This window comes from Castor canadensis, chromosome 12 (assembly GCF_047511655.1).
Source record: "Castor canadensis chromosome 12, mCasCan1.hap1v2, whole genome shotgun sequence".
NCBI lineage: Eukaryota > Metazoa > Chordata > Mammalia > Rodentia > Castoridae > Castor > Castor canadensis.
Genome location: NC_133397.1, coordinates 87,351,492 through 87,372,947, shown reverse-complemented (window position 1 = coordinate 87,372,947; position 21,456 = coordinate 87,351,492). Strand labels below are relative to the sequence as shown.

General features: G+C 36.5%; 1 pseudogene; it reads right to left on the bottom strand.

Annotated features, from left to right (window-relative positions):
- Positions 1-20,402: 20,402 nt before the first annotated feature.
- Positions 20,403-20,469, bottom strand: LOC141415268 (small nucleolar RNA Z39; annotated as a pseudogene).
- Between the last annotated feature and the right edge of the window lie 987 nt (positions 20,470-21,456).

The following is a 21,456-nucleotide window of genomic DNA, read 5'->3' as shown; positions in this document are numbered from 1 at the left end:
CTGTTGGTTATGTTATGATGTGAGGCCCCCATTCTATGAGGCAATAGGGCTAAACACCACTCACTTTCCTCATCTGAGGAAAACCCTACTCAATGTTCCTGGGGAGACCGTAAGAGAGGTCTGACCATACAGCAGGTAAGCGGCCAAGGAACCTGCTTAGGAAAAGTGCCAAAGAACAGACGGGACTTATGTACTGTTATTAACGCCAGTTCTACCTGGGGAAATGCTATTAACTGGGTAATTCCAAAGGACAATGGGTGGTGGCTATGCTCGCGGTCCGGACTCACCCCATGCCTATCAACTAAGGTGTTTAACAGCTCTAAAGAATTCTGTGTTATAGTGGTTGTGCTGCCCCGCATCCTCTATCATTCGGAGGAAAGTCTATATTCATACTGGAATATAGGAACAGGTGAGAGAAAGAAGAGAGAGCCTATTTCTACACTAACCATTGCTACCCTACTTAGCCTAGGGGTGGCTGGGGCAGGGACTGGCATAGCCTCCCTGGCTACTCAACATAAAGGGATGTCTTCGCTGCGCGCAGCCATAGACGAAGATATAGAGAGAATAGAAACCTCCATTAGCCACCTAGAAAAATCCCTCACTTCTCTGTCTGAGGTAGTACTTCAAAACTGACGAGGTCTGGACTTGTTGTTCCTCCAAAAAGGGGGACTATGCGTTGCTCTAGGGGAAGAATGTTGTTTTTACGCTGACCATACCGGAGTTGTTCGTGACTCCATGTCTAAACTCCGAAAGAGCCTGGAACAAAGAAAACGAGAAAAAGAGGCAGGGGAAAGCTGGTTCGAGTCTTGGTTTAACCAGTCCCCATGGTTGGCTACCCTTTTATCTGCACTGGCAGGGCCAATAATAATCATCCTACTGCTTGTTACCATAGGACCCTGGATTCTAAACCGACTTATGACTTTTGTCAAAAGTCGAATTAATACTATCCAACTTCTGGTCCTCCGCCAACAATATCAGGCTCTTCATCCTCTTGAGGATGATTCCTCAATTTAGGCCATAAGAAAGGGGGGAATGAAAGGAATATGAGGTTTCAGCGGGCCCCAACCCCCTTGTTGGAGAAACCAGTACCAAACATCCCATGTAGATAAGATATAGAATGTGAGGAATGCAAGATGTGAGGTACGAGCAAGATGTGAGGTACGAACAAGATGTGCAGTACGTGCAAGATGTGAAGTACGTGCAGGATGTGCTCTGCCTGCTTATCTAATGTTGATAACAAAAATATGCACGCCACTGCAGTCTATATAAGACTTCCCCCTAAGAGGCTCAGGGTCTTGCTTTCCTAACCGGTCCTGCGTGTCCGTGTGGGAGCTCGACCCTGGCTAGCCAGTCCAATAAACTCTGCTTTGTTGATTGCATTCACGCCTGGCTCTCTGTCTCTTGGGGGAATAGGATTCCGGGTCCTAACAACTTCAGTAATGTTATTTAAAACACAACAGAATTCTTTTTTAAATGATTAAATATGTAAACTTCTCCCAATTACTATTAATCATTATTCAGTAATTACCATGACCTGCTCTCCTCCTCCTCCTCCTTCTTTATTGTAACACATGTGCTGTTTAGAAGATACATTTTCACTGTTGAATGAAGTTTGTGTAATTTTGAGAGAAATTGTTTGGACTGAATTTTAAGTTTTAATTTCACCAATCTGTTTTAGCCATATGCTTTTCAAATTCAAATTCTTTATTTGACTTATTTATTTGTTGGTTAGAAATAACTTCCCACTACTGTTTCTGAAGAAAAATAGTAATGATGAAAACAGTAATATCAATAAATAATACTCATGACTATGTGCTAAAATATTCTCTTTACATTACTTTTCTTAATCCCAAATCTCAATAGTTTAGAATTTCTTTGGTCTTACTAAATCAATAATGACTTTCATTGGTTTAACCTATTTTGCAATGGATTTTCTGAGTAACTTTGTATAAAGCTAAGAATTATATATCATAAAATCTAAATAGACATCTATTAAATCTACCACATAAAAATTAGCTTTTTACATTATAACATGTAGCAAACATAAAGTTCAGCAATTCCAGCACACATAACCAGAAGTCCCTTACTGCTTTTTAATCTGCTTTAAAGAGATCAGTTCATCCAAAGTACATAGTTCATTGACTTTTATTTTTTGATTGACTTCTGCATTCATCACCACAATTCATCTTAGAATATGTTCATTGTTCTATTCTTTTTCCAGAAAGAAATCCCTTTTTCAATGGAAGGCCTTGAGTTCAACTCCCTGCATCACCAAAAAAAAAAAAAAAATCAAAGATGCCTGAGAACATTTCAGGAATTTACCAGATTCTATACTAATCACAGAATTAAGGTTTGAAGGTTTTTAACTCATTTGAAAGATTTGGCTTTGAGAAGAGAATTCCAGAACACCTTGTAAAACAGAACCAATTTTCTTGGTTCTGCCACTCAGGCACTCAGAAGTTACTATAAGCACAGTCCAAAGTGTTCAGCCACTGCTGAAGCTGACATCAGACCTTGGAATAATCCAGGTGATACTGGTTTCCCAGGCATGCACAATGCAAAGTTTACTGGGTTATGAGAACTTCTACCTAGGTTTCAAAAGAAGTCCTAGGAGGCCAGGACAGGGTTAGTATTCCTGCAGGCAGCCCCATAAGAAGGTGATGCATGAAGTTATTAGGATAAAGCCTAAGCTGCAATGCTCACCATGGGATGGGGGAGATGCCAGAAATGGGAAATGTCATGCCATGCAACACCACAGGCAAAGACTAGAGACAGCCCCAAAAGATAGGCCATGTAGGCTGTGAATGGCAAAGTCTTAGGGGCAGGGTTGCCCATGTTTTTTGGAACACACATTACGCCACGTGCCACCAACACCAGACATAGAGTTATAGGATTTAGTGTTTTTCCTGCTGGATTGGGCCTTGCTTTGACCCAGTTCTTCCTTGCTATTCCCTATTTCTCCCTTTTGGATGTGAGCTATTCTCCTTCACCATGTCCTCCGCACCATGAAGGTGGAGTAAGTTCTGAAATCATAAGCCAAAATAAATACTTCCTATTTAAATTTATTTCTATCAGCTATTTGGTCACAGAGACTCTAAAAGAAACTAACATAACATGTATTAAATGTAAATATATATCATATGTATACCTGTATATGTATATTAGAGTCTGATTTGGTGGTGGGTGGGTGTAGGAATAAATATCGTGTAGAAATTAAATAAGAGAAAAGATACAGAAATTTATTAGAATACAAAAGGTGGAAATTACACCATAGGGAAGTCACAGGAATTTAATGACTTACTAGCTTAGTATTATTTAGATGAAGAGAAAGGACAATGCAGACAAATTTTAGAGAATAGAGAATGATTTTTAGGGCAAATCATTGAGGTTAGATTATATATAATGGGTTTACATAAAGGCTGCTGTTTATCCCATAGAAGACAACATGTCTTGTAAATGGTTCTCTTTGGGATGATAATAGATAATAATGGTGAGTGACAGAAGTCTGTTCAGTCTTTCTTCCTGCAATTTGAGTTTGGTCCATTCTAGTTAATGATATTTCAGTAAGAAGACTGAAGGAAATTGTGTTTTCCTTGAAAGATCAAGTCTGGTAGATAGAGGAAATCTGCAGAAAGTCTTTTTCTGAGACCAGAAGGACCTTGATTCAGAGATGGATTGTAAGGCCCTTTAATTTTCTTTAGGTAAAATTATTCAGTATGGCAAAAAATAAAAGCCACAGCAATGACAGCCAGTGGACAAATTCACAGGCAAAAAGCTCACAATATAGGAGAAGGCCTGCCTACAACAGTGCTTGGACAGTGGTGATCTAGAGATGGCAGGGCTTGTAGAAATGGCACTGAGAATGGGCATGGTAGATGATTGGTTCCTGTACTTTACAGCTTAAAGAAGATAATTTCCTTCACAGAAATGTCTAATCTTGTAGGTTTTCTAGCAGAAGAGGTTTTTTGTTACATGAAACCCTCCAAGGACTCAGTTTTATTCCATCCTGTTGTTATGCCATCCTTTTGAAAAGGGAAGATAACTTATCTTATTATCACGCAGGGTATCTGAGAGTGCTCCTGTGTCTTTTCCTGTGAAGGGAAAAGAAAAACAGAAGAATTCAGCATCTCTTTGTGTCATTTTCTGGGATCAATAGTTATTATTTTCCTCACATTCAGTTAGTCAAAGACTAGTCGTAAAGCTATTTTTGACTACAAGGCAGTTAACAAAAAGGGCTTTCTACTACTAAAAGGAAGGATTAAGGGCAAATACTAGTCTCTTCTCAGACACACAATGGATGCAGTGATACTTAGAAAACATAGAATGGGGGCTAGGGGAATGGCTCAAGGGGTACAGTAATTGCCTAGCAAGTATGAGACCCTGAGTTCAAACCCTAGTGTCTATGAGAGAGAGAGACAGAGAGATAGAGAGAGACAGAGATAGAGACAGAGACCGAGAGAGAACACGGAGGGTCACAATAAGACAGCAGTTGGAAAGTAGAAGAAGAGACAAAAATAGAGACATAAAAAGTTCTATGACTGTGAGTCTGTGAAGATAATGCATCTGATCTTAGAAAAGATTTGGGTAGACTTCCAATGGTCTCTGGCAGAAATCGGAACATATGCATTACACATGGGGACAGGTGAGAGGAACATATGCATTGTATAACAATTATAAAATAATTAATTGGTGATCTTTTTGGCAGAAACTTTATGTTTTAGGTATGACAAAAAGAATATAGGCATTCTTGTGAAAGTAATGTAAAGCTAGAATTAATACTGGAGTAAAAAAGTAAATTATATTAGTAAATAAATTCCAAATTTATAACTGACTCTATATAATGATATTCCAAAGAAAGCAATATTTTAATAGCAATTTTTCAAGAAAATAATAAAATATACAAGAATAAAATTCAAATGTTGTACACATTGGGAATTTTATAGTGATCTTTTGATTTTAAATGCACTGATAATAATTGCAGTAATAACAATTGCTAACAGGTATGTTAATAGCCTTATTTAATTAATTAATCTATTTACTGTGATGAGTATTCAAGCCAGGCCTCTTGCATACTAGACAATTGTTCTACCACTGAGCTTCATCCCCAGCCGCATGTTAGTAATTTTAAAGTATGTTCAGATAGATTGTTTTGCTTCATACTCACTTATAATAATTCTACAAGCACTAACGTTATCCCATTACTTATATAAAGAAGTTGAAGCTTAGAAAGGATAATTATCCTGTGCAGATTCACCCTGCTAGCAGGCAGACAAATCAAAATTAACAAATAGTGTCTGTAGGACCCAGCATATTCACCTTAATGTTGGTAAAATTATTACAACAAAATGCTGTACAGATACAAGTTTTCTAACATTATTGTGTCAAAACAAACTATTCATGTTCTTCTCTAAAGAGCATCCTCGGTTCCCTTTCTTTCAATTCATATTGGGAAAGTTGTCTTGAGATATGAACCTCTGCATTTTAGTTCTTAACTACTTTTCATTTTTCCATAACTTTCTACCAATTTAATCAATGTATTCTTTGCTTCAAGGAGCAGGATCAGCTTTTCCTTTTGTAATTAAACCAATTATTCTTTTCTTTTTTGGTAGGACTCGTGTTCAAAACCATTAATTCATGCTTGTAAGGAAGGTGCTCCACTTCTTGCACCACACCTCCAGTGCATTTTATGGGAGACGGTGGTCTCACAAACTTTTTCCTTAGACTGGTGGTCTTGAACCCTGATCTTCTTGACATCAGCAGTTAGGGTTCCAGATGTGAGCCCTGGTGTCCAGATAAAACAATTATTTTTAAATACATTTAATAAAGAGAGGAGTAATTTTTGGTTTTCTTTTGTATTTTGAATTTCAAATGTCTTTTTTTAAAGAGTAAGATCCAAAATCTTGCTAATTTATACCACAAAATTCAAATAAACCAACCAAACAAAAAAGACAAAATCAATAAACAAAAATACCTACCTAGTTTACAGGGATGATGGAAGAGCAAGGTAAAGTAGTATACCTCCAGCAGTCGTGAGGGTCCTACACTATTCTGTGAAAAGAATAGAAATGTCTCCAGCTTTGCCATGCACATTTATACCTCTAACAGCATCTTTCCATGATCACTTCCTAAAGTATATGAAAAGGCCTGGAAATTTCATCCTTATAAACTCTACTCTCCCCCCATCAGCACCATAGAAAGCTAAGAATTGAAAATATAAAATAATTTGCTTGTTTTATGGAAATGATGATGTGGATGGAGGGATGGCAACACCTGCCTTGGTACAGATGACCAAAGCCTGAATTCAGATTAAAAAATATGGAACCATGTGATGGGGATGATAGATTCTGAATTATTCTGTGTGGTCATGGAGAATTGACTACAAGTCACTCTGTTTGCTTTGTAAATTTCAACAGATACAATGGAGATGAAGCCAAAATTTCAGTACAGTCTGGTGAAACTATTTTTACTTCAAGTCCAGAAATCACTCCCCTGCTGACAAGATGTTCAATAGTTCCCATCCCTTCCTGCATACACACAGAGAAAGAAGAAAATGAGTGGCAAGAACTAAGAATTTGTCTCAGTTAATTCTTGACTTGACTGAAAATGACCTTGATTTACTAGTTTTGAGAGGGTTTCCTCTGCCTGCAATGTAAATGGGAGATTTTGAATTAAGATGAACTCTGTTACAAAGAAGTAAAGCTGAAGTACCAAGTACAAAGTGCTAACTTTAAAGTTTAATTATAAAATTTAAAACTTGTTAAATGTCTACACTCAAATCCTGAGAGTCAAACTTTGCTATTTTGCCCTCACCTAAATATATTACATCAATCAAATAGTATTGATCATTTAAAATTTTTTAAACTGTTATTTTTAATACTTATAACCAGCTATTTCTACAAACTAATTTTATATAGTACATGAATTGCAGATACAGCTATAACTGGAAAGGATAGAGCCAGTGGGGGATTAAAGTTCAAGGTGAATCCCCATTTTTATGTGGCTTCCTGGGACCCCAATTGAAACACCAAATATAAAAATACAAATAGTTCATAATCTGAAAATATATGATCATTTATAACAAAAGCAACTTGTTTTCTAGTCCATAATACTAAATTAAACTTACTTTAAATGTTGATTTCTATATCTATCCAAATATATAACATTAACTTCCTTTTTAAAAAAGTTGACACAAATTTAGTAACTTAAAACAACCTAGATTTGGTATTTTTCAGTTCTGGAGATCAGAAACTCAACAGGGGTCTCACCGAGCTGTCATCAAGGCTTTAGCAGGACTGTGGTCCTTTTGGAGATTCTAAAGGAGAATCAGCTTCCTTGCTCCTTTTAGCTTCTTAGGCGTGGGTACCAGTATTCATTGTCAATCCTTCTCTATCTTGAATGTCCACAACTTCTGCTTCTTTCATTGTATCTTGTCCTCTCACTCTGAATCCCCTGCCTCCATCTCACATTTGGCAGGATTCTTGTCATTATATTGGGCCAGTAGAATAAGGAAGAATCATAGAGAACCTCCCCATCTCAAAATTGTTAACTAATGATCTATACATTTCCATTTGCCTTGTCAGATGATATACTCAGCAGTCCAAGGAAGTGAACATCTTTGTCAATGCTTTATTCTGTCAAAGATACTCATAACATGATTTCTCACTATGTGAAAACATTGTCAGTTTATTTCTTATATGTGTAGCTATCTCAAACAAGGAAAAATGTCAATTTTTTTCTTTTACAAAATTGGGGAAAAGGAGGGAAGAACAAGTCCTGCCTGGGGAGGTTGGTACCAGGGGGAGAGGGGAGAACATGGGGAAAGGGTGTAGGAGAGTGAACATGGTGCAAATTCTGTGTACACATGTATGAAAATGGAAAAATGAGACCTGTTGAAACTATTCCAGGAATGGGGAGGAGGAAGAGGAGGAAAAAAGACAATGATGGAAGAGGTAAATTCAAGTATGATATATCTAATACATTGTAGGAAATGTGTCAATGCCACAATACACCCCAACCCAGCACAAGAACAACAACAAAATTGCCCTAATAGATTTTAGGAAAACAGTTTAAAATTATTATTATACTGAGGATATTTCTTTCATTCCTAGTTTGCTGAAAGTTTCTTGCCACAAATAGATGTTTTGTCAAATATTTTTTTCTGCCTTTATATACATGATCATTATTTTTTAATGTTGAGCCATTTTTTAAAAACTGGTATACATCTTATTTGGTCCTCTGTATAGTTCCTTTTATACATGGTTACATATTACTATGAAATATATTGAATCCTTAATGATATGTATGTGTACATTACATGGAAGGTTCTTTCCTCCCCTTCTCCCTTTCTCTCCTCTCCTCTCCCTCTCCACCTTTCTCCTGTCTCTCCATGCATATTGAGATAAATATCCTGCGAAATAATACTCATCTTTTTAAGAGGGAAATTTAATGATTTTCAGAATGTTTAGAGTCATGTGACAATCAATACTATGTCTTAACACATTTTTAACAGTTTTTGGTTCACAGGAAATTTTAGTGTAAGTGGTTTAAGTACAGAGAGTCCCCCTAGACTGGCAATGTCTACTGTCCAGTTTCTCCTATTATTGACATAGTTAATAATAGTATTTTCATAGTTTTTAAAATTATATTGAGGATGTTTCCTTCATTCCTAGTTTGCTGAAAGTTTTTTGTCACAAATAGATGTCTTGTCAATTTTTTTTTCTGCCTTTATATATATGGTCATTATTTTTTACTGTGGAGACATTTTTTAAAAACTGGTATGTATCTTATTTGGTTCTATGTATAGTTCCTTTTATACATGCTTACATTTGACTTGCTAATATTTTATTGAGAAATTTTATATCTGTTTTCAAAAGAGATACTGGTCTATAATTTTGTTTCCTTGTAATGTCTTTGTATTGGTTTGTTTTAGATTGAATTAGAAAATATTCCCACTGCTTTTATTTTTTGGTATGACTTCTTCTTTAAACAATGTCTTTCATAGAACTCATAGACAGCTGACAGTCTCTGTTTTAGATGCTATTATTCATTGATCCAATTTCTGAAACAGGCAATTATCTATTCAGATGATCCATTTCTCTTTGTGTGAGTTTTGGAAGACAATATCTTTCACAGAATTGGCATATTTCATCTAGGGTGTCAAATTTAGAGGGGTAGTGTTTTTTATTAATTGATCTTTTAACCTCTATAGAATCAGCAGCAATCCTTGAGAGTTTTAACTCTCACAGTGGTCAACATTGTGTTCATTCCAGGAATAAACTAATTATGCTGCTGGTTTTCCTACCTCAGTCCTGGTTGCCACAAAGGTTTCTGTGGATTTTTAAGCTGTTTCCATCTCCCATCTGCCTCTTCAATTTCTGGGGCAGCAGATTTCCCTGTGACCTAACTTTTCTGAATTTTCCTGGAGAGTTACAGATTTTCAGTGTATTCTTTTTATTTTTTATTGTGAGCATCTGAGTGATGACTTCCTAACTCCTCATGTGCTAGACCAAATTTCACATGTCAGTTTGTTTTTATTGCTGAATAACATTCAAACATATGGATACTAGATCTTATAAGATATCTAAGTGTGAACAACTGATGATTTTCATTACGCAATACCCTCTGATTGGAGAAATACTGGAAACTATTCACCATTATGTTTTGCTTGACACATCAGAGTGGATTAGCTTTAAGACACACAGGTTTAATAAATTTTTCATTATATTCACCAGCAGACTAAAAATTCAGAATTTATTGGCCAATACTACAACAAAGAAATGAAAAAAAAAGTAGACTCTTTTCTTGAAGATTCTTAATGGAAAGTAGACTCTATGTCCCACCAATCCTCATCTGTAATGGAATTCCCCAAATATAGCAAAGAAATTCAGATGTTATTTAGCCCAATAAATTTAACTAACTAGTTGTATACATGCTCTTCTACAAACACTTTTATTTTAAAAGCTTCATATTTATCTTCAGGCAAAAATATAAAACCTCAAAGATTAAACTTCAAAGTCTTCAAATGTATTCACTCCTCCCTAAAAGAAAAACTGAAAGCCTCCTGTGCTACTGAAGATCCAATGTGATTTGTGTTGCTAACTGGCTCCACTCTAACTACCAATCTGTTCCAATCCTGTCTTATGTTCTGGTTTTGTGTAATATAAAGCAAAATTTACTGTTGCCAGTGGTTATATAGCATAATGAACAGAAAGAAAAGGCAAGTTATTTATGATGTATGTGTAGCTTACTCTTTATTTTGTGAAGGGGAGGTAAACTGCAACATAGATAATACTGTGGTTAACCAAGTGTTTTCTATTTTTCTTCTTCCTTGGCATATTTTTCTCATGTTGCTTTGTAGTATTGTTTGGATCATAAGCTTATATCCTGACAAGTAGAATATATTAGGAAATACATCCTGTGTATATCAGTTCTGTACATCTATATGTAGATCAGTTCTAGATTCTCAGGCAGTAGGACTTATTCTTTTTCCTATCCTCAGTAAATTTGGGGCTGGCTGCTTAAGATTGCAGTGACATAAGAATAGAAGGATGACATGACGGGTCCCTCAGATTTCGTTTTAGAATAGAATTATCATGAAGAGTCAAGAAACTTCAGTTGAGCAATGACTTCAGTTGAGCAACAAATCACTGGAGGGTCATAAACTAAAAATAGAGTTTTTGGTTTATTTGTTATGAAAGAATTTTTTTTTACTCAGTGAATAAGATCTGCACTATAGTCTTGGTTCTCATATTACTTCTTTAGCATCCAGTCCTGTCTGTATTTCTTAGGGAGATTTAGCGCCCTCTAGTGGCAGCCTGAGCTAGAGCCTGGTGGAGCGGTTATCTGGGAAGCCTGTAGAGCTGAGGCCTGGCTTGACTTGGCCAGATCCCAGCAGGTTGGGGGATGCATCTGTCTCACACCAAGAAAGTGCCTGGCCCTAGGGGTGGGGATCCTGGCCAGGCAGGAATCCGGCCTGGAACTGAGAGGAGGGACAGAGGAGAGAGGGTTGAGGAAGGGGACAGGGAGGATAAATGACACAAACAATCTATGCACATGTGAATAAATGAATAATTAAAATAAAAAAAGATCTACACTATAATACACAAAGCAATCAATAAGTTAAAAAAGTGATGGGATAAACAAAATATACCAGGCAGAGTAAGAGAACTAAAAATTCACTCCACCTTCCATAATGGAAATTATCTATTTCAATCAGATTGCTGACCTCTGGGAGGACTATCAAATCCAGGACAAGTTGTTTATCATTCATGAATTCTAGGCACCTAAAATGAACAGCAGCATGATTCAGGGACCAATGTTACATAGTCTTCATCTTTTCGTCCATGATCTTTTTGTTCTTGTGCCCACTAAATAAGTGCATGTGTGAGCAAAACTAACTGACATTCACAGAGCAGACAATCTTGTTGATATTATAAATTGCCTTCATCCAGTAAGAACTCTGAGAGGACATGTACTTACAGAATATTTACCGTAGTCTCCTGAGCTGTGTGCAGTTGGAAATGCACACATTTATGACTAGATGAATCATCAGCATCAAAATACAAAATAGTAATCAATTGCTAGAATAACAGTTCTGTTCTGTGGGCAATACCTGGTCTCCACCAGGGACAAATAACAAGACAGTGGCTATTTCTCAAAAGGAGGACAATTTATTGCTGAAGAAAAAATGGCTATGCTCCAAAACCACATAACCCCTCTGCTGTGATTGTGATTCTCTTGTTTGGGTTTTCAACAGACCAATACAGTAACTAATCATTCAGACACTCTTTACATTTCCCATTCTGATTCCCTCTCTCAGCCCTTCCTAACTCCTGAAACCTGTCTTATTGTGCCTTTTGACATTCTCTGTTCATTATCAGTGAAACACTCTAAATTCTTAATTGATTTTTTCAAATGCTACTTTTACTTTCTTTCTCCAATGAGAACCTGCTCTCTCTGAGGATGTTATTTACTCTATAGCATTCTAAAGTGGTTTTCTTCCATGCACTTAAATATATATATGCCTAGGACCAAGGCAGAAATCTGGGTTGAGAGAAGAGTGGGCAGAGTGCAGATTTTTTTTGTTTTTTTTGTCATTCTACACATTTCTTTACCCTGATCTCTGACAACTATCCAAATGAATTCTTATATTATCAGTTCTCCACTGGCCTTCATCATTGCAATTATCACCTAATCTCTAAGGCACACCCCCTTCATTGTCATTACAGGATTTCCATCTGTTCATAGTCAATCTTGGCAAACTAGCTTCTGTCTCAATTCTCCACTCCTTTTGCCTCTGAACACTAATTTATTGGAAATGTTAATTTATAAATGTTCTGAGCTGATGCTCCTATCTTTCCAGAACACTTCCTAATTCCTCAACTTTGATACTCTTTGGTAATACAAAAATACATGGTCCACTAATTCTGACATATTTTTATAGTCACTCAAATATCTGATATCTAAATTTCCTAATTAGCCATAACAAATTTCATGGTTAATATTTAATCATTCCTTTGATATGCTTCACCCTTGAACATCTCTTTTCATTTTTTCTATTCTCAAGAAAATTATAATATCACAGAATTTCCCTTGCCTGTTTTATAACTTTGCCGCTAAATCTGAGAACTATTTTAGGACAACAAAGGCGACTTATCTTTTTCTTTTCTTGTCTTTTCTTTCTTTTTAAGAAGTATGACAGGATCTCACTATGTTGCCCTGCCATTGAACTCCTGGATTCTAAAAATCTTCCCACCTCAGCCTCCCTAGTAGCTGGAATTTCAGTACCATATATCACATCATTTATTTTTCTTTTTTTTTTTATATTCATGGGATTGATGAGCTTTATTTGAATGACTGCATAAATATGACTTAATGTCAAGTGGAAAGGGCTAAGACTTATTAAATGATAAAAGTTGAAGCTTCTCTTTAGCCTGTCTTTGAATTTGACTGGCTGATACACTGCTATTAGGCTGACTCACTGCCAGTTTTGACCACACGGCCCGCCTCTCTTCAGTCTCTAGGTGGCTTTTCTCACATTGTTTTCATTTACAACACAGGGCAAGATTTTTATTTGCTCATCCCCACTCCATCAGTGGCAAACCTATGGTCCTTAATTCTCTTGTTTGAATTGTGGCTATTTGCAAACAGTGTACAAATGCGGAACTTAATGTGAACACACAAAGACGCTTATAATTATATGCTGTAACAGTTAACTTCATTTAAATTTTTTCATTAAAGAATCATTTTTCTAATTTCTCCATAAAGCTATAAAAATACCTGTAAAACATAAAATGGCACTTTAGAATCCTGAACTATAAGATACACCTTGTATGATTTATAACTAAGAATAAAATGTTTAATTCTATGAGTGAGAATTTCTGAGTGCTTTCAGTAAGAATTTACTAGAAGGAGCCAGAAAGACTTAAAGATATTCCATTTCAGTCTGGGGGTGCAGCATGGGCAAGGCTCTGGGTTAGAACGCCAGTACCAAAAGAAAAAAGATTTTCTTGTTTTACTCCAACTAACTTTTTGGAAAACTACTAATAGGCACTAATGATGAGATGATGAGATTAACCTGGAAGGCACAGACTTGTATGCTAGGAGTGCTAGGCCTTTGCATCCAACTGATTGAAGCGTTCTTCCCTATTTTCTCTCTTATATTTAAAATAGAAGTACAAATATACATATGGTAAAAAGTACACGGAGATCAGAAAGCTCTAAAATAACAATACCCTTTTCCCATAACATGGCCATTGATGTCTTCAAATCTGGAAGTTGTATGAGTGATTCACAAACAAAGTTGACTTTGGAGTCTTCTCTGTAAATATTTTTCAAGTCTTTGGAACTGTGTTGACAGTCTCCTATAATACCTCTGTTTCAGAGGAAAGTCATACAGTCTTCTCCTCCATGGTGAAAATCCAAAGATAAGATACACACTGTTCCATGCACACACAGTGATGTCCAGGCAGCATCCCAAACACCACTGGATTGAGTCATGGCTCCAGAGAGGCCCAGGTGTCATCCAGAGACGCTGCCCCAAGAACTCAGCTGTCGGAGACAAGGCTCCCTTTGTGAGCCATTCTGTCTTGACCTTGCCCACGGTTGTTTGTCCCAACTTCTCCACCTCCAGCACAAGATGGCGCCGTCCCTGCTTCTCTTCCGGGAGTTTACCTTGCCGCCGGCGCGAACGTGCACCCTATCAGAAGTCCTATAGCAGAACCAGCCAACCAGCCTGCACCTCGTCGTACCCCTCACTCCCTCAGCACATAAATACCCCTGTGTGAACAATAAAATTTTGCAGCTTGATCAGAACCCTTGTCTTGCTGTCTCCTTCGTGTCTCTTGTCCCTTCATTCTTCCCCTTCTAGGTTCGCTACCCACGCTGATGTGTCCTCAGGACGGGACACTCAGCCAAGTCCTTCCTGAATGCCTGGGATCCTCCTGGCCAGCTGCACGTCCCTGGGGAAGAGAGTGACTCGGCCAGCATGTAAGGAGAGGAGGTAGGCGTCCTCAGGTGAACTAGAAATGCTTCTGCTGCCTCTTGAAGGGCCAACAGGGCCTGGGCTTGCCAGCTGAAGTCCACACCACGAGTGAATTTAGTGCATATTTCTCTTGCCAGACGGCCAAGGGCAGCTTCCTTATCAAGAGGTGTGTGCTCTTCTGCAGGTTTCACATCTCCCTAAGCCAGCCAGGTATCACCCGACGGGAAGTGCCTCGCGAGCGCCTCCGCAAGGAGGTGCCGGGGGTCGGGGTCGGAGTTGGGCTCGCGCAGCGCTTCCTCGGGGTTTTCGGCTTGCGCTTCCCTCGGTTTGCGGCCCGCAAGGGTTCCGGCGCTCGGCCCACACAGCTCCAGCTCGGCCCTCTGGGTCTTGGGACGAAAGACCAGGACTGGGAATGGCTGGAGAGCGCCCCAGGAGAATGCCTCGAAGGAACCTGGGCTCAACCACAGTCCGCTCCGCCTTCGGTTCAAGTCTCCCCCCTTTATTTTTCTTAATGTTATTTCTTTCTTCTCTGCCCCCCAACCCACACCCAGGAATAAAATGTACTTATATTCCCGTCGGAAACTAGTCTTACCTTTTTTTAAGTAAATAAAATACATAAAAATCATGACTTTCAAAACACCGTACATCATGTTAAAACAGAACAGCATTCCCTGAGAAACAGGAAACAAGTTCGTCTTTCTATTTATTTACTCAGCGTATTGCTAGATGAAGGAAGGAGAACCTAGATAGATCCTGGCAGATTTCTTGAACTGGGGAGATGGAGATGAGAGTTGGAAGAGACCAAGGTGGCCAGGGTTTGCAGGACCAAATATTGGAGACATGACAAGTACATAGAAAAAGAACTTCACAGATCTGTGGAATAGCCTCATTGACTGTGCAGTGGAACCCTGATTGAATCATAACTATAAGGAAGCTGCCCAACACTGAAAAACAGCCATTTAAAAGAAGCTATGGAAACGTGGCCAAGTGATTACATAAACTGATAATAGTGTGTTCCTAGTGACTGAATTTGAAACCAGTTACTGGTGTTTGGGAATTCCAGATGTTCCTAGATACGCTGCCCAAAATGAGAAAACTGCCCCACATGCAACAAAAGAATCACAGAGAGTAAAAAGATACTATAGAATGATTTATCAGCAAAACATAGTATACCTTGAGGTGTGAAGTGGGCATGTTGGATAAGGGCCAATTATCTAGAGGCTTTTGGGGATTGAGTTTTTGTCTAATACACTGGGATTGCTGAATGGCAAAAAACTGAGGTCCTCCCTCAAATCATTTGGCAACTGTGAATGGGCTGTTCAGGCATGGGAGAGCATGTGTTTATGAGTTTGATTCTGTTTTTTTTTTTCCATTTTCCATTTCAGGTCTAACCTTGTCATGGGGAAAGTGCCTATAAGAAGGATAGAGGATAATTACCATAATCTTTGATCTTAGGTATTTGTTATTATATGACTTGTTGTTCCAGTAGGGGGCCATTAGAGATTTTATGATTCTGCCTACCAGAATGGAAGTAGCCTGGACATTTCCTCATTCCTGTTCATGTCCTGCTAGCTGCTGCTGCTAACAAAACCACATAACTCACAGGACATCAAGTAGAATTCAGAGAAGAGTTTGCTTTGGTATTGAAAAATAATTAGCTCTAAAATCAAGACTTCTCTTGTTCAATCCAACAAGCTCTAACAAAGTTAGAATGCAAAGTATTCATAGTAACTTAAGCACTTTGAGCACAAAGCTGAAGAAGGTAAAAATGCAATGACTAGTATATTAAAAAAATTACTAGTCATGTTAAAAGCAGAAAATTAAGACCAATAATGAAGAGAAAAATTAATCAAAATAAAATCAGATCTATTTAGACATTAAAGATAACAGATGTGAGCATATTAAGTTATTATAACTGAAATTCATATATTCAAAAAGTTAAATAGTGTGATTAAGGCAAAAAGAAGACATAAATCATGATCTCTAAAAATGAAATCACTGTTTCCAAAATGAAAAATAAAACTGTAATACTAGAGGCAGATTAGATACTGCAAATATAAATAGTGAATTGGAAGAAATACCCACGGAAACTATCTGAAATGAATCACCCATAAATATAATTCAAACAAATGAAAAGTACATCACTGAGTTGCTGGACAACTTCAAGGGTCACATGAATAAAGAACATAACAATTTTTTATGCTAACTGCAATATATCATAATAAAAAAATCACTTAGATGTCTAACATTGAATCTTTCATAGGGATACTGACATTTTTCTGGTGCAGAAATTATATGTATGCAAAAATGCTTAAAATCTTTACTGTACACTATTGTATACAGACCAAACTTGACTTTTGATAGCTAATCTTTACAAAGTTAATTTATAGTTCCAAAGTAATCTGTGTGTATTAGAATATTTGAAGAGGAAGTCATGTACAGATTTTAACAATGCTTTCATAATCTTTTAAAACCATTTTCATGACTTTATTTACTTATACACATTTATACAAAAGAAAACTAGCTATATATACATACATCCATACAATTATGTATGCACATTTGTGTACACACACATATATATATACATGTATATTCTATATATACATATATATGTGTATGTATATAGAGAAAGGCAGGCAGGCAGACAGACAGAGATAGAGAGAGAGAGAGAAAGAAAAAGTGAGAGAAACAGAAACTTTCTTTTGTATAAAAATTCATCAATTGCTTGGGTGTAAATGGCAATCCAATATAAAACAAATTTAACCTATATCTTGAACCTAGAAAATGTGATAATTTGAGCAAAGGTTAAAATATTTTGAAAGTTCTGCAATTTTAAATAATTGGCTTCTTATTTGGAAAATCCAAACTAATAAAATGGTATAGGTAAGATACATAATAATTTACTGTATTTTTTTGAGCTACAGTAAATGGTGACTCTCTTGAATTGGTTTAATTTGCCTACCTGTCTTAGTATGGCTAAAGAAAATCTCATTCTTTAATGAAGAGCAGTGTTTGGCTTGACCTCCAAGGACCATATCTGACTCCATCACAAATGCTTAGAAATCTGCAGTCAGTAATAGTAACTGTTTGAGGAACCTATTTAAGTAAATGAATGTAAAATTAATCACTTAAATTTTCTGTCAAATAATGATGTGCTTCTTCAATAAACATATCACTAAGACTATCTTTATCACAAAGTCTTTTGTTCAAGAAGTTAACATTAAGTACAGGAGATATTAACAATTATAGTCACTGTAACAGAAGTAAACAGAGAGAGCTATGGGAATATGGAATTGAGGTTGTCAGACACAATTGGATCTATGTCAACAGAGCTTTAAGATTATTCACATTATGAATGTATGCATGCTAAATTTTAAATTATAAATAATAATTATTCAGTTGGAAAGAGAGAGTAAGATGTTCACAGCAAAGGAAACAGCATAGCATACTAGGGTGGGAAACAGTATATGAATTGTTTTTCAGCAATTATTATACTCTAGCCATTTTAAAACCCCTGGGGAAATAGATGAGATCACAGAGAGTAACTAAGCACACCTGAAAACAGCAACACTGTAGCAACTTGGAAGTAGACATTGGGTGGAAAAATCACCTGGAAACCTGCTGAGAGTAATGTTATGCCATCTTTGCTTGGCCATGTGGCAATACTTCTGAACTATAATGCCAGAACAAAACAAAAATTTGCAAGCAGCATAAACCATGGCACTCAAATACTAATGTATGTGCCTCTTCAAGTACTTTGACATATCTAAGTTAATGGACTGGTATTACCCCTTCTGAACATGCCCTGTTAATTTAGCCCCATTCATTTATCTTACAATTTTCCCTCACCATACTACCCTGTGAATGAAAACTTTTTGTCTTCAGATATGTGCATAGTTTACACTTAGTGTCATCTTATTCTCATCTATGAGAAATTTTGTATGTTCGAGGAGAAAATTAATGGTACGTGCTCATCTCACACATACTAATTTTTATGTGTGAGATGAGCACGTACCATACATCCTTCTTTCCAAGATTTGGGAGAGAGAACATGGGAAATTATCTTCCAAGTATATTTTCAGGTAATTATCTTCATGTGCAACATAAGTGAGAAGGATTTATTGCCAAGATGGCTCTGGTTTTGATTTCTCATTATCCACAATCTTGTGCTGATGGCCCTTACAAATCCTGAGCAAAAATTTGATTCTATTTCCCACTCTTAGACTGATGAGTGGATGCATGCCTTAAATTAACAAAAACAGTAAAAACAAAGTCTTTTGTGGTGTACTTAGGAGTTCTCAATCTCAATAGATCTTCTGTGTGTTTATTTCCCTTTCTTCTTGAGATCACTGTGTAAACAAATTAAAACTGCTGCTAGAAGAAGAGAGATCATGTGTAATAGAGTGAGTTAATCTTAGATGAAGCTATCAGACATCATCTAACCACTAGTCTTCTTGCTAGTTCACTTCAGAAATCTGACCCAAAGTAAACTTTGTAAACAAATAAATATTCATTTGTATGCTATTGAATTCAGATATGATTTGTTTTACAGCATTACAGAGACAACACTGCAGATATTACATTAATAAGTGTGAATTATGTGCAGTAATAAAAATTTGTACCTTTCTCTCTTTACCCTTGGTAAAGTATCCATGCCCACTTTTCTATTAGGCTGCCTAAATATACATAATTGCACAGTGGAGAGCATAGTTAATTGAATTTAAGTGTAAGCACCTGAAATGTTTGTTGAAACATAGAAATGGCTCTGGATTTGGTGCTATTAGTTTAAGAAACACTTTTATCATTGCTTTCTGGGTATTTCACCATTGATATGTAACATTTTTTCTCAATAAAAAGGAAGTCTGCAGGGCTGGAAAAGTGGCACAAGTGATAAAGCACCTGCTCAGCAAGCATGAGGCCCTGTGTCCAACCCTCTCCCCACCAAAAAAAAATAAAGGAAGTCTACAAATAAGAAGAAATGTGCCACCTGCAGAGGCAGGATGTGTTTCTGACTTCATATCTTATTTGGATGCTATACACATATCAAGAGGGTATAAAAAGATTTATTACTCACATAATGAGGATTTCTGGGAAAGCAGGACAGGTACAAAATAGGTACAAAAATAGCATAGACGCTTGGGAGAACAAGAAAAGAAGTTTTCTTTCTGGTGGTTTGGGTTAGGCTGGGCTAGTATTTTCATGTGTGATTTACATTTTCTGCTAGTGCCAAATGAAGGATTATACAGATTTCCTAATCTGCTTGTGCAGATGAGGGGTAGAAGAGCAAAAGGGATGAGAGTTGTAAAAGTGGCCAGCAGTCAAACCACAAAAATGATTTTAGAGTCTTTTTTTTTTTTACTTTGAAAGATTATTTTATTTTCACATTTGTCTGCAATTAGAGTAAATGCATTTCCTGGAATAAAGACAGAACCTTTGGATTTAAACTACCCAACTATAAGATTACATACATAAAACTCAAAATTTTTTTGCATAGTGGATTAAATAATCAAATTAGAATAGTTATACAATCTAGAATAAATGATAATAAAATGTATCACATAAATAAAATAAATTCATATTTAAATTATATATATGTATAAAATAGTATCTTGTGTGTTATAATTCAATTAAGCTTCAATTTCACATAAAGTATAATGACTAAATAACAGTAGTTAATTTAAACTGAAAATGAAAGAGTCAAAAATACCTTAAAAAGAGATATCACTTTCACATTGGTCTACAATACAGTAAACAGATTTTTTGGCATAAAGACACAGACTTTGGAGTTTAAACTATCCCCACTACAAGATTACATCCATAAAACTCCAATTATTATTTCTGCAACAGTGGATTAAATAAGCAAGTTAAAATAGTTATACTGTCCAAATTAAATGAAAATAAAGTAGAATTGAAATAATACATATTTTAGAAAGCGTTTACAGTATCATGACTTTATTCATACTGATTTGCTTCATCATATGCAAAAAGACTTGCATTTAAATCATAAATTTATAAAATACCATCTTGACAATTATAATTCTATTAACCTTCAGTTTGAGGTGAAGTTTTTTTTGAGGTAAAATTTAATGACTAAAAACAGTAGTAATTTAAACTGAAACTGAGACAGAATTCAAAAATATTTTCAAAAGAGATCTTTCTTTTTCTCTGGTCTACAATTATAGTAAATATAATTCTTGGCATGAAGGCAAAGCTGATGGGGTTTAAAATATCCCCACTGCAAGTTACATACGTAAGACTGCAATTAATGTTTATGTAATAGAGGATTAAATAATCAAATTAAAACATTTATGCTATCTAGATTTAAATGAAAATAAAATATACCATCTAAATAAAATATAATGGAAATAATATAATACGATTCATAGTTAAATCATCTACACAATACTATTCTGAGAATTATAATTCTATTAATCTTCAATTAAAGGTAAAGAATAACGAGTAGATAATAGCAGGAATTTAAATTGAAAACGAGAGAGCAGTCCAAAGTACTTTGGAAGAAGATGCTAATGTTGCGCCTGGTTTCTTCTCCTGGTTTTAGAAGTTCAGTAGCAGGATGATTTCAAGGTGGAATCGACCTACAAAATACTCACTTCCACTTTGATCATGTGGATACAGTGGGGGACATCCAGCTCTTGGGGGAAGATGACTGGGGAAACCACTCAGTCAACAGACATTTCTCACTGGGTACAGGGACCTTTGACTGTACCTTTGACTTGCTTTCAACAGGCACATTTGAATTGTGTGCAGGAGGAGCTGGGTCAGTAAGTGGTTGTCCTGATGGAGGGACCATCACCCTTTCCTCCTGTTTGCGTGGGGGACACAGGGACCCATTCTCAGGAGGTGCTCCTTGATGGCCAGTCAGCCCATCACAGCTCGAGTCCCCTCTTTCCTTGCCAGTGTGATGCTCCAGTAGATTATCGGGGCTTCTTGAGTCTTTTCCTCCTCCCTGC